Genomic DNA, 18,476 nt, shown 5'->3' on the forward strand with positions numbered 1-18,476 from the left:
GCAGCCATCTTGGGTATCAGACCAACTGTCAGTATCACAGTGCTTATGTTTGAGTCACCCTTATTTTACTTAAATAATGGCCCCAAAGCACCAGTGTATTGATGCTAGCAATTTGGATATGTCAAAGGGAACCCATAAACTGCTTCCTTTAAGGGAAAAGGTGAAAGTTTTCTACTTAATGAGGAAAGAAAATGTTGTATTCTGGGGTTGCTGAGATCCACAGTAAGAATGAATCTTCTGTCTGTGAAATGGTGAAGAAGGATAAATAAATTTGTGCTAGTTTTGCTGTTGCACCTCAAAGATGTATGTATAGGGAAAAACTTAGTATGTAGGGTTCGGTATTGTTTGCAGTTTCAGACCCCCCACCTGGGGTCTTGGAACATATCCCCTGTGGATAAAGGGAGACTACTGTACATATAGTTAAGCTTTACCAGATGTTATCATCATACAAGATAAAGATTTAGGCAGGGTCAGTTCCTATGTGTTCCCCCAGCACTCAGTGTTTGGTCCGCTAGGCCAGCATGTTACGCACACTGCTTCCTATAGGCCAGCAACACTATAAAGTATTATTACTGAAAGATGTAGTTTAAGAATCAGTTCTGGTTCCTTCCAGCTGGATCACATTAGACAAGTGATTGGCTACTCCAAAATACAGAATGTTTAAGAGTCAGAGTAAATATCAAATTAATAAAGATTCATTAGAATGAAATTTTCACTAGTTGAATGAGAAAATATGTTCTTGGCAGTAAGCTGGTAAATTTTATCTCAAGAGAAGTAATCCTTAAAATCAAAGGGGAAAAACACCTAATACAAATTGCTAGTCTTTATTTTGAGATCTTTGCATGTATTTACCATTTAATTCAATTCTCACAAGTTGATGATGTAGGTGCTATTATACTAAGATATTGTAGTTTTTAGTAATGCATATGTATGAGGGTAATTCAAAGGATCAATCTTTTTTCTACATGTATTTTTACAATGTCGTTATTGATTTATGGGACATTAGTTTAAAGGCTGATATAATTTTCTTCTGTGATCTTGTGACCTCAGTCCATTTGTGAATCATCTTGTGGAAAATAAAAAGAAGAACAACTTCAACAGAGAGAGTAGTAAAATATGACAAAGAACTAACATTTATTGGTCACTTGCAATGGATAAACACTGTGACAAGCGCTTTATTAATACTACCTCATTTAATTTTTATAGTAACAGTATTATTTTGATTTCACCTAAAGAACTTTAGGGTTATAGGACAGGCTATTTTAGGGATAGTTGATAATTATATAACAATTAATTAGTAGATACTATGAAACTAGCATGCTGGGCTGAGAACACCCAAAAGACAGAATCAAATGAAATTTTATAATTTGTCAAAAATTTTTCTCGAATTTGTGAAATTAGACACACTGGCTTGAGTCACTCGGTCAAGAATACTAAAGCTATGACTCAGAGAAAGACTGCATTACTATCAATAATAATTAAAAATAATTAAATAAAAAAATTAGAATGGAAACTAGGACATAGTTACTAATAGTAATGAAAAGAATCTTCTTAAGAACTGCTACATTATTTAGCACTAAGGACTTTAAACATATTTTAACAGATCTGTATCTACTTTATTTTCACAGCCACACTCTGAGTAATTATTGATGACTCATTTCATAGAAGACACAAAGAAGTTATCTCCCCAACATCACAGTTAATAAGATCTTGCTTTTGTTCTATCTTCCCATAAACAAGCCGCCTCTTGCCTTGATAATTCAACAGCTGACCACTAACAGAATTCAGACAATCTCATTCTCTACTCAGCGTGTGTGCGTAAGTTACAGGAGAAGTGTTTTCTCTTTTTTTGTAGTCTTTGCCAAAAGTCATCACAATCAGCTGGTTTAACTTAAAGCTCAGCCTGGTTGATTTTAAGCTGGCGAGTCTTTTCCACAAGGCTCAAATACCAGAAGGTATTTTCAAGAAGTTACCACCAGGTTCCTACTTTCCCGAGGATCCACATTAACCAAATCCAGTCTTAATGCCTTGTGACACAACTGATGCCTTCTCAAGTTTTTTAAAGAACTTTTTGAGGAAATGAAAATTAGATGTCCCACTGAGAAAATGTGCACATCAATGTTGTATGTTGTTAGATCATGTAAATACTAGCATATGATATTCAAAGTGTTGTTCTGATGGATCTAAGCCACATCTTTCCAGTTTATATGCCAATGACACATTAATACATGTGCAGCTTAAGCAATTTTTGTTTGGCAAATATCTGCATAACCCAAACAAAGATAAAGAAATAGAGCTCTACCAGAATCCAGAGGTCCTCAATGACACATCTTTCTATTCGTCTTAGATATTCAGTGTCCTAACTTTCATGATGAGCACTTCCTTTCTTTGATTTACAGTTCAGCATCCAAAGTATACATTCATAGACAATGTGGTTATTATTGCCTGTGTTTTATTTTTATATAAATGTAATTAAGCAGTGTGTAATTTTGTTGGGTTTATTGAGGTATAATTGACACACAATAAACCACACATCTTTAGAGTGTATAGTTTGAAAGTTTTGACATATGTATACTCCCACCCATGAAATCATCTCCAAAATAAATATAATGAAGTAGGCATCACTCTCAAAAATTTCCTCATGCGTGTTTAATATTTCCCTAGTGTCCTATCCTGCCAACTCCATTCACAGGCAACTACTGATTTGCATTATGTCAGTACGGACTAATTTGCATTTTCTAATGTTTTATAAACTTAGAATCTGGATTTTTCACTAAAACTGTCTTTTGAGAATCATCTACATTGTTGTGTATATCAGTAGTTCATTTCTTTGTGTTGCTGAGTACTACTCCATTGTAGGCATATACCATAATTTGTTTATCTACTCATCTGTTGACAGACATTTGGAACTTTTCCAGTTAAAGGATATTACAAATAATGCTACTGCGAACTTTCATTTACTGGACTTTGTATGGACAAAAGCTATTTTCTCTTGGGTAAATGTGTATAAATTCAGTGACTGGAACATAGGGTTGGTATATATTTAGCATTTTAAGATATTGCCAAACTATATTTTAAAAATGATTCTACTCGTTTTCATTACTATTAGTAGCATGTGAGAGTTTTAGTTGCTCCCCATCCTGACCAACATTTGGATTATTTAGGTCAAGTTAGTTGTAGTGTTGTTTAAGTATTCTATAGCCTAATGAATTTCTTTCTATATTTTCTGTCAGTCATTGAAATAGGGATGTTGAACTCCTTGACTATAATTTCTATATATCTGTTTCTCTTTGCAATTTTATCAGATTTTGCTTAATATATTTTGAAACTATATTATTACGTGCTTAAATGTTTAAGATTGTTGTGTGCTCTTGATGAAATTACCCCTCGTCAGTATAAAAGGAGTATCTTCATCATGCGCAATGTTATTTGCTTTGCTATCTATTTCATCAGATATTAGCAACTTCAATTTTCTTTTGACTAATGCTACATGGTAGAACTCTCTTACACTTTTACTTTTAGTACATGTGTGTCTCTATATTTAAAGTAAGTTGGTAGCATATATTTAGGTCTTCTTTTTTTGCCAGCCCAATAATTTTTGCCTTTCATTTGTGGTGTTTATACCGTTGACATATGAGAAGGTTATTGATATGATTGGGTTTAAACATAGCACCTTGATGTTTGTTTTTTCTATCATCTGTTCTTCATTTTTTCCCCTATTTTTTGTGATTCATTTGCATTAACTTAGTAATTTTTATTATTTAATTTTATTTCCTTCTGGTTTATCAGTTGTATTAGTCAGGGTTCTGCAGAGAAACAGAGCCAATAGGATGTGCATATATATATATTAGAGAGAGAGAGAGCGCGAAATTTATTCAAAGAATTGGCTCACACAACTGTGGAGTCTGGCAAGTTCAAAATCTACAGGGTAGACTGGCAGGCTGGAGATCCAGGGAAGAATTGAAGTTTGAGTCCAAAGGTGGTTTGTTGGCAGAATCCAATCTCTCTCACGGGCAGTCCATGTTTTTCATAATGCCTTCAACTGATTGCATAAGGACCTCTCATGTTATAGAAGACGATCTGCTTTTCTTAAAGTCTACTAATTTAAATTTTAATTCCAGTCAAAAATTACCTTCAAAGAAACATATAGAACAGTGTTTGACCAAATATCTGAGTACCGTGGCCTAGCCACGTTGACACACAAAGTTAACCATCAGGTTAATTATCAAGTTTTATTGTGTTAGTCATAGTTCTGTGGTTTAGTGTTTGCTTTCGGGTTTATAGCACACATCTTTAACTCATTACAGTGGTATTCTTTTTCTTCGCATATAGTAAAGACATCTTACAACAGTTCACTCCCATTTCTCCGCTCCTGGCTTCTGTGTTGTTTTCATATGTTTTGTTTTTACATATGGTATTTGTGTATTAAGTCTTTTTATTTATCCATGTAGTTACCACTTTCATTGCTCTTCATTCTTTATGTAGAAACAAGTTTCTATTGATATCATTTTTCTTCTGATTGACTTCCTTCAACAGTTCTTATAGTACAGGTATGCCACTGCTGATGTCTCTCAGCTCCTGATGTCTACAAATGTCTTTATTTTGCCTTTATTTTTGAAAAAGTCTGGCTGCATAAAAAATTCTAAGTTAACTTTTTTCCCAAGAATTTTAAAGATTTTGCCCCCTTGTCTTCTAACTTGCATTGTTTGTGATGAGAAATCTGTTGCCATCCCTGTAGTCATTCCTGAGAATAACATGTCTTTTTCTGCTGGCACCCTAACTTCTTTCATTCTAAGAATCTTTTACAAACAGAACTGAGAATGAGACATAGATTTATTTTCCAGTCCAATTAGTTCTGGCCTCTCCCTTTCTTCTGTAAATTCTACTTGCAAAATAAACCATCTTCAGTTGGCTGATCTCTCTCTTTCCTTCCTCTGTCTTAGGCAGCTAAAAGAATTCAAATGGCATTGCAATACTTTTACCTGTAAACCAACTTGCCAAGTTCTATATGTTCTTTAGATGTATTGTCTATCCTCCAAGTTACTGCAGATGACAGCTTTCCTATTTTTCCATCAACTGAAGCGGTGTTCTTATTGCTTTAACTTCTCTTAACAGTTTTTTCACCATTTTCCAAAATTTTGCTATTCTTCACTGCTTTTCCACCTTCTACCTGCCACGTTGTCCAAAAGCAGATGTCACATATTTTAAGTTTTGTTACAGCAGCACCCCACTTCTCGGTGTCAATTTCTGCCTAAATTAGCTTTTGCTGTATAACAAATCACCCCAGTATTTAGGGGCTAACTACTCGAGCATTTATTTAGCCCATGATTTTGTGAGTCACCTGAGCAGGTCTGCTTTTCATGGCTCAGCTGACATCTGCATTGTTCGTTCATGTATCTATGTCAGCTGGAACCTGGATGATCTAGGATAGTGTCTCTTTCTCTCAGCCGGAAAAACTAGCCTGTACTTTTTCACTTGACAATAGTAGCAGATGTTTTACGAGCAGCAGAAGAGGGCAAAACTTAGTGCACTAGAACTATTCAAGCATATGATTACAGCAGCTTTGTGATTGGCCAAAGTAAGTCAAATGGCCAAACCCAGCAAAGATGTGAAAGGGACTTTCAAAGGCACAGATTTAGGAAGAAGAAGGATTTGTAGCCATTTTTGGCAATCTAATGCTTATGATTAGTGCTACTTTAAAGTCATGAAAATGTTTTCCTTCATCACCTTAAAAAAGTTTGTTTTGCCTTTACTATCTGGAATGTCTTTTATTTTCTTAGTCCGTGAACATGTTCATTTTCCTTGTTCCTCCTATATTTGTTATCTAAGACAAATTTTTAATATGAACTCTGGATCTGTTACAGATTTCTTAGACTATAAAAATGGTACAAATCTAAGAAAATGTTGGCAATAGTTACTGAAAGATATGATTCTGGAGCTAGTATAGTAGTGTTTTAGCAACAGATTTTTTTAACATGAGGAAATAAACCTTGTTGAGGTGTTCTTCAAGAGATGAGGTTTGGGGGAATGGGGGCTCCTTTCCTCTTTTTCCACCTTGGGGAACAGCTCTGTGATTGCACTAGACAGATAGCATCTGTCTACCTCATCTAGGTGGAAAACAACAATAACACATGTAGAAGTTTTGTTTGTTTGTTTGACTTGGGAATTGAATATGAAAATGAATGGATTCTTTGAGAAGAACCAAATGCACACTGTAGAGGGAAGCCTGAATGCATGGCTTATTATTCACTAACTGAAGTCTTGATGGAAACGAAACATTTTACCCAATGACTAGGAAACTCTCATATCAACTCCCTCTTTCTCCTCACTATGGAACTCTTAATTTAAATCCCTAATTTTTCATGGCTGAGAAAAAATATTTTTCAATTTCTATTTACTCTCAATTCACCAGCTAATTACTAAATTATCTTCTGGGTATCTCTTTTTCCTCTTCTTGATAACTACTCTGGGCTTTTTCTTTTTCATTTTTCTTTTTTTTTTTTCCACTCAGAGTCTTATAACTATTTAAGGAGGATTCATAGTCTTTGTTTATGCACTTGTTCAAAGTTCTCTCTGAGTGCATAAACTATTTATAGACTACATTGTTTTGGAGTCTTTACTTTCCCTCAATATCCTCTATGAGATGCTGAATTCCAACATGATCTACTGTGCTGGGACTGCCTTCTCTGTTTTCTCGGAGCTGAGTTTCCCTCAGAGGATCTAAGTCCCGTGTGTTCCCTGCTCATCTTCTACCACGAACTACAATGATAGGGTCGATGAAATTCTGCTCCTTTTGGAGAAAAGATAGTTTGTTGGGAATCCAAGATATTCTTCATTACATAGAAAAACAGCAATCATGACGTGTGCTGGATAATATTTTTAAGTATTTTGTCTGATGCTCTTCATTTTTTTTTATTTTTAACACATTTCCGTCATCATGTGGATTATATCTTCGTGTATTTATATGCACATCTCTTCCCTTGTCTCTCATAGTTCATAGCTCCTTCAGTAATTCATTCAAAATACTTACTAGTTTGTTACTTATTAGGCACTATAACATACTTAACACAGGCAGGAACACAGCAATGAACATGATATACGAAACACTTCCTTTCGCCATGGAGCTTCCAGTCTAGTGAGATATATATGCCTCCTCATCATGGAGGAATATATATGTAAATGAGCTATCACAATACCCAATGAAAACTGTTTAAGGGAGGAATAAAATACTGTGAAAGGAAGTATGTAGAAAAATCCCTATAAATAAGGGGGAAAAAACTATCATTTTACAGAATAGCCCATTTTAAGATATAACCAGATATTAAAACCTTTTTAAGACAGTGTAACCAAATACTCAAACAATTATCTCACAGTTGCTTTCAAAAGAAAACAAAATCCCAAGTGAGCATTTCCGTTAAAAACAAATTATACTGGAAAGGAAAGTGAATGATTTTTAAACAATTTTAACATTGTAAACATAAAGGTGAATAATAACTAACATTCATTCAACTACTAATGACCTAAATGCTCAACAATCAATAAAATGTTCTTATTGATTCAACAGGAATTACAGTTTGGGTAGCAAATTAATCATTACATAATAGTCTTACACTAAAACAAAGCACATTGAAAAAAATGTCTGTACATAAAGATATATACTTATCTACTTTCATTTCAAAAGGGTTTTTCACTAAACACTTATTTAATGGTGCTATAAAATAAAATCAATATGAGAAGAGCAGGAGAAAAAGTCTAAAAAGAAAATTAAATTGCAGACAGAAAAGAAAATTAAATTTCAGACAGAAAAGAAAATCTTTAAAAAGCATCAGAAATATAATACAGTAGTTAATACTCTTGTATAACATTCCCAGACAGTAACACCAAAGTGCTCAAATAAACCATTGTCATCTAAATAAAACTGTCCAAAAAGTGAATTGCTGGTAGCAAATTGGTTGGAAGATGTAAGCATTTGAAAGGGAATTTTTAGATGTAAATGCCATTATTATTATGAAACATGAAACCAACCTTTCCAGATACAAAATGTGATAAAAGATAGATATTACAACTTGATCATTTCAAGTTGCGTGTATCTAAACTGTCTACCTATATGTTCACATTTCAAAAGGGCCTCTTTGCCAATTGCACAATAAGCAGATCTCTAGAACCTGACCCCTTACATTGAGCCTCTAAGCAGTATTTATGCCTATAAATATTTGTCCTTAAAAATAACTTACAAGTGTACGGCATCTTATAGGTTGCAAAATATTTATACTTCTTTTCAGCTACCCTGTCTTGTAGATGGGCATGTATTATTAGGTCCACCTTAGTTGAGAGAAAACAGATGCTACCATAGTAAGGGAATTGTCCAAAGCCATATAACAGACAGGGAAAGACAAAGAGCTATAATCTAGGTCTCCTGACTTCTAATGCAACAGTTGTTTCTCTCCACCACATGATACCTCTTCTTGCAACTCATCCACTATATCCCCAGTATGAAAAATCACTTGCAAGAAATTGCCAATGACTGGACATACTAGAAACCCACATTGTAAGTTCTAGATGAGCAGGAAATAGTTGTTTGCTTTTTTTTTTATTTTTGCAACTTTCATAAGGAAACATCATAGAAACTTACCAAGGTAAGTTAGTTGATGGTGGTGATGATTTTATTCTTTTTATAATAACACTTCTATCTATTTCTAACAACAAATTCATTCATGTTCATTATAGAAAAATGGAAAAATATGAAAGACTATAATGAAGAAAATTAAAAATCACTAATTACATTTTATCATTTATTGTGATTTTCTTCAGACCAGCAAAAGTCTTGGCATTTTTATCAAACTCATCCAAAACTCACATTAATATAAAATATATTACCGTCACTGGGCTCTGAAATTTTCTCGCTCAATTTAGAACCAGGGTATCTTGAGAATTGTACATGTTATCAGATCAACTTCTATTAATCTGAATTAATTGCCAGATATATCAACAGAGATCATCCCAGATATTGCTGCTGAACAGCATCGCTTCTCCATCCGGGAAGGCTAATACCAGCTTCCTAAGTGGTTTCTACACAGCTGTTTAAGAAGTGAGTAGATTATAAATCCATTCCCAAGATTGGCAGCAGCAAAGAAGCACAGTATCAGGAAAAGCAAAGAGGGAAGTGCTAGTCATTAATCTGTAGAGGAAGCAATGTGCATTCACACAGTTGTTCCTACCTATGTCTCCAGCTTCATGAACTGACGCCAACCTTGCTCCTTCTCCCTGCCTGACTTCTGCCTCTTCCTCAGTCCTAACCTTCTGTTGATGTGGGATGCTTTGCTAGCTCTTCTTTAAGGCTGAGAAACAGATGCTAGGACAGTAGTTCAATGGGTTCCTTTCTACCAAGTATATCTTTTCCTGTTGATATATACCCCCAGAGTCTGTGGAGCAGGAGTGGGGAAACATGCAGAAAATACTATTTGCCTTTGCAGGTGCTTGCTCCTCATCCTGGAATGCCTTTCCCTTATTTCAAAATCTGGTAAATTCCTAACAAATCTTCAGGCATTGTCTTCCTTACAAATCTTTCCCAGCCTCCCAGTTCTTAATCTTCCCCTCCCCAGTAAAGTGTGAACCCTTCTCCCAAGCTGGACCATAATGCACACATCACACTGTTTTATAATGATTCATTTATGCATCTTTCCTCCCCACTGGATTGTGAGCCCATTGAGAGCAAGAAATGTGCCTTACTCATTTTTATATCCCTGTGCCCAGCATACACACCCTACTCATTGAATAACTTTGTGTGGGATAAATGATTGTGGAATGAAAGAACCAAATAAAGAAGAAAGTCAGAAAAACGAAGGAAAGAAGGTAGGAAAAAAGGAAAAGAAGGAGGAATTTTTCTTTAATAATTCAAACTACCTCTAGACTCAGAGTTCCAATCTTGTAGAATAAGTCGTCCTAAATTTGACTATTCAGGTAGTCTAAAAACCACAAACATAAAGAACATAATTTCCCACCATGACTTGTATACGTGAAGAAGAAGGAAGAGGATTTTAAACCTGACAACCTTGTTTTTCTTCATTGATGTCTTTTGCTGCGTGGTTTAGTGGAACAAACTTGGGCTGAGAGAAATAAGGGAACTTTATTCCTGCTCTGTCAGGATACGACCTTGAGCAAATCATTTGACATCTCTTGCCTCAGTTTCCCCAGATTAAAAATAAGATACTTGAACATAATGAGCCTTTCTAACTCAAGCAAACTAATGTTCTGGGAATAATTGTGAGTTATTTAAACATCAAACTGGACAGGAATCAGGAATTCTACTTTGGGGTGACTAAAATGAAAATAATGAAACCATTTAGGAGAGAGAACTTTCTACTATTTTAGGACACAAGTGTTTTAATGTGAGTTGTATCACCTGCTAAATGTGAAGAGTGAAGTGGAGAATCGCTATGATGATGACGCCTCAGAGGGTCCCCTGACATGCACCAAGGAGCAAATGGCAGGAACTGGGCCTGCCTTTTTCTCAGCTATAGTGCCTAGCTCAGTGCCAAACATATGGCAGACTTCTCAATAAAAAAAAAAAAAAAAAAAAAAAAAGTCTTAATGGAATGGATCCTTTGTGGTTTCCGAATAGTAGCACTCAGTCTTTTTAAATTAGCAGATAATGTAAGGAATTAAGAGGTATCTGAATTGTAATTATTACATAATCTTTTTTTATGTAGTCCTCACTGTTCATATTGACACATTATATTTCTTTATGCCTAATTCAGAGTTCTACCACACTTTGCTCATCAAAAAAGTTTATCAAATAATGTAATTACTAGACGGCAAGGAGAAGTCAATTCAAAGTGTTCATCTTCTTCATTTATATATGCCTGGCTTACAGTAGGGGTTTAATAGAGATCTGTTGAATAGATTTGATCTGAATGAGTAAGAACACCTGTGAAATTGAAATTTCTTGACATTTCAAATGGTCCTGCAGATTAATTTGTTTTTTGGGTTGTTTTTCCGTATCATCTCAGCTTCCTGCTGGTCTTCGAAATAATTCTCTAAAGCTCAAACGCTTATAGTTGTGAAAATAAAGTTCATAAGATAAACTAATATATCATTTCCTGTGCCTGGGGTCATAGATTGAAACAATAACTAAGAAAAATGTGAAGTCTCTCTTATTCATCTGATTGTTATCTCCTGAAGCACCAAAACACGCAAATAGGAGAGACAGGGGACTACATTTATTCCTTTCTAGTCATTCTGTAAAGAACAAAAAACTGGGGACAAAATGCCGTCCTAGTATGATTCGGATATTTTGAAATATACGTAATAAAAAACTAATTCAAAATATTTTTTAAAACAATTTTTTTAGAGAAGTGTAAGGTTCGCAACAAAATTGAAAGGAAGGTACAGAGATTTCCCATATACTTCCTGCCCCCACACATGCAGAGCCCCCCCGTTATCAGCATCACTCATAAGAATGGTGCGACCCAGTGGTGCAGCGGTTAAGTTTGCACGTTCCGCTTCTCGGCGGCCTGGGGTTTGCGGGTTCAGATCCCAGGTGCACCCAGTTCAGATCCCGGGTGTGGACATGGCACCACTTGGCATGCCATGCTGTGGTAGGTGTCCCACACCTAGAGGAAGTATGGGCACGATGTTAGCTCAGGGCCAGGCTTCCTCAGCAAGAAGAGGAGGACTGGCAGTAGTTAGCTCAGGGCTAATCTTCCTCAAAAATTAATAATAAAAAAAGAATGGTGCGTTTGTTACCAAGGATGAACCTAGATCATAATCACCCAAAGTCCATCGTTTATTTTAGGGTGCACTTTTGGTGTTGTACATCTATGGGTTTGGTCAAATGTATAATAACATATATTTATCACGATAATAACATAAAGAGTATTTTCAATGCCCTAAAAATTCTCTATGTTCTGTCTTTTTATCTCTTCTCCTCCACCCACCTCTGCCAAACACTGATCTTTTTACTGTCTCCATAGTTTTGCCTTTTCCAGAATGTCATATAGTTGGAGTCATACAGCATGGAGCCTTTTCAGATTGACGTCTTTCACTTAGTAATATGCATTTAAGCTTCCTCCATGTCTTTTCATGGCTTGATGACCCATTTCTTTTTTAGCATTGAATAATATTCTATTGTCTGGATGTACCACAATTTATTTGTCCATTCGCCCACTGAAAGACATCTTGGTTGCTTCCAAGTTTTGGTGATTATGAATAAGCTGCTATAAATATTTGTGTGCAGGCTTTTGTGTGGACATCAGTTTTCCTCTCCTTTGGGTAAATACCATGAAGCATGATTGCTGAATGGTATGGTAAGAGTATGGTTAGTTTTGGAAGAACCCACTAAACCGTCTTCCAAAGTGGCTGTACCATTTTGCATTTCCACCAGCAATATATGAGAGTTCCTGTTGTCCGACATCCTTGTCAGCATTTGGTGTTGTCAGTGTTCCAGATTTTGGCCATTGTAATAGGTATGTAGTGGTATCTCATTGTTGTTTTAGTTTGCATTTCTCTGGTGACGTATGACATGGAGTGTCTTTTTATATGCTTATTTGCCACCTGTATGTCTTCTTTGGTGAAGTATCCATTAAAATCTTTGACCCTTTTTAAAATCAGGTTGTTTGTTTCCCTATGGTTGAGTTTTAAGTGTTCTTTGGGTATTTTAGACACAAGTCCTTTTTCAGATGTGTCTTTTGCAAATATTTTCTCCTAGTTTGGGGTTTGCCTTTTAATTCTCTTGACCTTGTCTTTTGCAGAGCAGAAGTTTTTAATTTTAATGAAGTCCAGCTTATCAATTACTTATTTTATGGATCACGTCTTTGGTGTTGTATCTAAAAAGACCTCTCCATACCCAAGGTCATCAAGGTTTTCTCCTATGTTTTTCTAGGAGTTTTATAGTTTTGTGTTTTACATTTAAGTCTATGATGCATCTTGAGTTAGTTTTTGTGAAGAGTGTAAGGTCTGTGTCTAGATTCAACTTTTTGTATGCAGATGTTCAGTTGTTACAGAATCATTTGTTGAAGGGACTATTTTTGCTCCATTGAATTGCCTTTACTCCTTTGTCAAAGATCAGTTGACTATATTTATAAGGGTCCATTTCTGGGCTCTCTAAATTCTTTCCGTCGATCTGTTTGTCTATTCTTTTGTCAATGCCACACTGTCTTGATTACTGTAACTTTGTAAGAAGCCTAGAAGTAAGGTAGTATCAGTCTTCCAACTTTGTTCTTCTCCTTCCTGTTGGCTATTCTAAGTCTTTTGCTTCTCCATATAAACTTTAGAATCGGTCTGCTAATATCCATAAAATAACTTGCTGGAATTTTGATTGAGATTGCATTGAACTATAGATCAAGTTGGAAAGAACCAACATCTTGACGATATTGAATCTTCGTATCTGTGAACAATGAATATCTCTCCATTTGCTTAGTTAATCTTTGACTTCATTCATCAGATTTTTGTAATTTTCCTCATTTAGATCTTGTAAATATTTTATTAGATTTATACCTAAATATTTAATTTTGGAGGATGCTAATGTAAATGCTATTGCATTTTTAATTTCAAATTCCACTTTTTCAATTGTTGGTATATAGGAAAGCAATCAACTTTTGTATATTAACCTGTATCTTGCAAAATTGCGTATTAGTTCTAGGAATTTTTTGGTTGACTCTTTTGGATTTTGTACATAAACAATCATGTCAGCTAAGAACAAAGACGGTTTTATGTCTTCCTTCCCAATCTGTATTTCCTTTTCTTGCCTTATTACACAATTTCTTGTCCATATGGCATAATTCAAAGTATCTTAAATTAAAATTTAAGAATTTTATTGGCTCACATAACTAGGAAAGAGAAATACTTATAGCATCAGGCTCAGCTGGATCAGGACTCCAACAATACCATCAGGATTCCCTCTCTTCCACCCTCCCTCTCTCAGGCCTGTTATCTCCAGCAAGGAAGGATCTGGCTTTAGTCGCATGATATACCTAAACCAATCACTGTGACCTGGGGGACGGAGAATTGTTCTTGGACAAGACCGCAACACTGACCTAGCCCTGTGGCCAGGGAAAATGGTGGGTATTAGAATTGAAAGCTCCACTAGTATCTTGTGAAATGGGAGATTGGCGTGTCCTAAAGCAAATAAGAGAGCAAAACAGAACAAGGTCCTGGAGATCTAGAATTAGGGTCTCTCATGCTGTCACCTCCAGAGTCACTATCTCATACTCATTCAAGACTTTGATCCCCGACTGAAAAATCCTCTTGATTCACGGGCCTGAAAACAATATCCATGAAGCTGACCATCAGGCACCACCTGAGCTTCAGTGTTTCTTGACTTTTTAAATGCCATTATTTTCTTTTCCACTCTACTTTTCACACTGATGGGCACAACTTGGACCTCATCACTACCTGAAAGTGCTCAACTCCTTAAATCTTAAATTAGCCTCACCCTTTCTACCACAACTTCCCATCTATTCATACTGTCTTGGGCCCTATCTCCCACTATACCCTGCTCATTAATTTTACAAACCATAATTTTGTTATCACCAGCCTTTCCTCTAGTCTTACCAGTTCCATATTAATCCATACTGCATGGCTTGATCACCCAAAACACCTCTTGAGCATCCCTACTCCCTTACTCTTGTTCTATGATGCTATCTATATTAATTTCCTAGGGCTGCTGTAACAAAATGCCACAAACTGTGTGGGTTAAAACAAGAGGAGTTTTTCTCTCATGGTCTGGAGGCCAAAAGCCTGAAATTGACAATACTGAGCCAAAATCAAGGTGTTGGCAGGACTATGCTCTCTCCAGAGGCTCTAGGAGAAAATCTGTTCATGCCTCTTCCAGCTTCTGGTGGTGCCAGCATTCCTTGGCTTGTGACTACATCACTCCAATTATGAAGACCAGCATCTTCAAAGCTCTCTCTGCTTCATCTTCATATTGCCTCCTCCTCTGTGTGGAGGCAATCTCTCTGTCTCTCTCTTATAAAGACATTTGTGACGGCATTTAGGGCCCACCTGGAAAATCTCCCTACCTCAAGATACTTAAATTAAATTAATCACAACTGCAAAATATAAGGAAATATTTGCAGTTTCCAAGGATTAGGGTATGGATATATTTTAGGGGTCCATTTTTTAGCCTATCACAATACCCATATGGCAAAAAGCCAACTCTGGAGTTACCCAATAATCTTCACTCCTCTACTTTGCTGAAAAGAGAAAAACAGATGCATAATTGTCACTATTAATTCACAATTTTCACACCCAATTTGACAGTCCTGTTACTTTCCCATGATCAAATGTCTCTCCATCTACCCTTAGCTACAGTTAGATACCTTTACATCCTGCGAAGCTCTCCTGATTCCATCAATAAATGCATCTACAGAAACATCTGTTCTCCCACAGAGTTATGGACAGAAGGATTTTGTGTGTCTTCTTCCATCACTACCACACTCTCAACTCTTAGAACATGCTTTAGTGCAAAGTTGGCCCTTGATTCATATTTATTTACTGCCTTATTCTTTCCAGCATAAAGAAAAAGGACACTCCATTTCCCTCTGTTCTTCATCCCATCCCCTCTGATATCTTGCTCCTTCTCTACCCTAGGTCTTTAGTTTCTCCCCCACCCTCTCTCTGGGCTGCTTCTTTATATCCTCTAAACCTACTCAAGTCTCTTTCACACTTAACAAAATGCATAAGAAGACATACTCACTCCAAACCATCACAGACAACAACCTTTACACAAATACACAGTCCTCTCTAAGTATTGGTCATTGTTATACTCGCCTTATACAATTCATAAAAGAATGGTCTAAATTTAGTCTATAATCTCTCACCTCCAACTCAATACCCAGCTATTGGCTTCTGCCCCACCATGTCATTTAAACCATTCTTCCATAGGGCACAACTGTTTTTTCATGGATCAGTGTTTTTTTAACAATTAAACTTTTTATTTTGAGACAACTGTAGATTTACATGCAGTTGAGTTACAACAGTGCAAAGAGGTCCCCATGTACCCTTTTCTCTTCATAATAACATCTTGTAAAACTATAGTACATTATCATAATCAGGATATTGACATTGATGATATCCATCCATCTTATTCCAATTTCCCCAATTTTCCTTGTACTCATTTGTGTATGTGTCAAACTACCTTTCCTTCACAAATCTATTGACTACATTTCAGGCTTGACATTAATTAATTGCTTGACTTAAATATAGTAAACATATTTAGTGCATACTATGAGCCATAGATCTATCTAAGGTTTTACAAATACTGGCCAATGCTATCTTTATATTAATTGTATAGGACAAGTATACTCCTATTAGCCCCATTTTACAGATGAGCCAACTGAGACACAGAGAAGTTAGGAAATTTGCCCAAGGCAACACAGCTAGTTTGAATAATAGAGTCTGGATTCAAGCCCATGCAGTCTGGTTCCAGAGCTTATGTTTTTAACTCTTCCTCCTCATGACCTCTCTGGACCTAACTGAACTCTCTGCTGAATTTGGGGCTGGAGGCCATGAGCTCCTTGAAGGTCTCGTTTTCCTTATTTCCTTTGATGTTACAATCTATTGCTTCTCCTTGTCCCTCCCTGACTACTCCTTTTTAGTCTTCTTCATGGACCACTCATCCTCTCCCCATCACCTAAACGTTGCTATTCCTAAGGCTATATATTCAGCTTCCTGATTTTTTTAACTCTGTGTTTTCCTTGAGAGAGCTCTATACTTCTGTGCTTAAGGAACACAAACCTATAGCTATAAGCTTAGACCTCTTACGTGAGCTCCAGACTCTCTCTTGATTGTTGACTCTCCATCTTTCCTGGATGTCTAGCAGATACTTCAAACTTCAGTTTGTCAAAAACTGCACTAATCCATCCTATGCCTTTTCCCTGCAACACACAACGGCCCACGTCCCCCTACACCCCCCAAAGAAAGACACTTTCTTTGTCAGTGTTCTGATCTTAAATAATGATGCCTCCATTCATTCGTAATTACACTATCATGGTCACAAAATGGAGAAATAATAATACAGGTAATAACTGTGCTCCAGCTGATTAATTTATACTCCAAAATAATATTTGGTTCATTTTTTATTCTGAACTGATGAGCTGGATTTGTTTGCTTACAGTGCCTGACCCAGTGGCATAAATTGGAAAAATGCAAAATTCAACATATTTATGGAAAGATGTGACAAACCACTTTCTGATGATAGTATCAAGGATATGGTTCTTAAAGAAGGACAATAGTTGTGGGAACAAAAGTGTAATTAGAAACAACAGATAAAATATAGTCATTCCAATTCTCTTTAAAAAAGTGTCCTGGAGCATTGTAACTACCAGAGAAAGTGTTTCTCGTCTTAGTACGTATACTGGGCTATAAAAAAGCAAAGATGTCTGGAATATTTTGAGAGGTTATGTAGATGCCAAACTACCCAGACTTCTCATCTCCCAACAAAGATAACAAGAAACAGAAAACATGAGTTAAAGCTACTGTGATTTAAATCCAAACAAAATCTCTTTCTGGGAAGCACTGAGGTTAACAACTGATGAACCACAAAATGAAAATATCTGTGAGATACTGAAGAACGTGCGTTGTTTTCCCTTCATTATGCGGCAAGAACATAATGCTGTAGCTTTATGCTTCACTAGACAGAGTAAAAATTGTTATCACAAACTTATATAATATGAATTTTGAAGAGGATCTCTTGCTGATTGAAATAATGCCTTCACCATATTCACAAATAAATGTCTTGAACATTCACAAGCTCTAAAAATGAAAAATGTGCAGATGAAAATGAAGAGTAAAAGTGGTAGAGTTTTTGTGATTTGTTGGTTCTTTTACATGCCTGGACTTTCTGAACATTTTTGAGAAGTCAAAATTTTGTTATGTTAAATTAAATATATATGTATACGTATATGTTATAGTTAACATATTAAAACAGGTAAGCAGAGAAGAATAAGAGACTACTTTGATTTTCAGGATAAACATATCCATACAGGCATTAGCTACATCTAATAACTTACCAGCCTTCCAGCCCTCCAGAAGGATCCTAGTTCCTCAAATAATCATAGAGGCCTTATTAGCACTTTCAGTAGTATAGAAATGCATCTTAATCAACTGCGCCATGCACAAGCAGGCACTGCAGAAGTTATTATTATTAATCATTAGCCATAGCAAAGAAAGATGCAGAAATAATTCCTACTTGCACATTAATAGTCCTGACTTATTTGCACTGTGAGCCATGACAAAGTGAGCTTATTCTGTGTGTGTGCTTTTACTTTTTAGTTTTGGGAGATGGGAGCAAGAGAATTTAATTCTCCACTAGGTTGGAACTCTTGTTTAGCTGAAATAAATTCATACACACAAAGAAAATAATAGCTGCTCAGTGGAAAGCCTCCACAAGAGTGAGATCACATCTATGTTTTCCCTTCTGTTTGTTCAGGCTACAGGAGAAAGCCTGGTACAGAGTAGATGCTAAATAATCATGTATT

At 36.0% G+C, this 18,476-nt stretch overlaps 1 protein-coding gene across 8 annotated transcripts in view; it reads left to right on the forward strand.

Annotated features, from left to right (window-relative positions):
* The window catches only part of KCNIP4 (potassium voltage-gated channel interacting protein 4), a 1,058,546-nt gene that overhangs the window by 990,184 nt on the left and 49,886 nt on the right, over positions 1-18,476 (forward strand). The window lies entirely within an intron of this gene.

The sequence above is a fragment of the Equus przewalskii genome, chromosome 3, assembly GCF_037783145.1.
Source record: "Equus przewalskii isolate Varuska chromosome 3, EquPr2, whole genome shotgun sequence".
NCBI classification, from domain to species: Eukaryota; Metazoa; Chordata; class Mammalia; order Perissodactyla; family Equidae; genus Equus; species Equus przewalskii.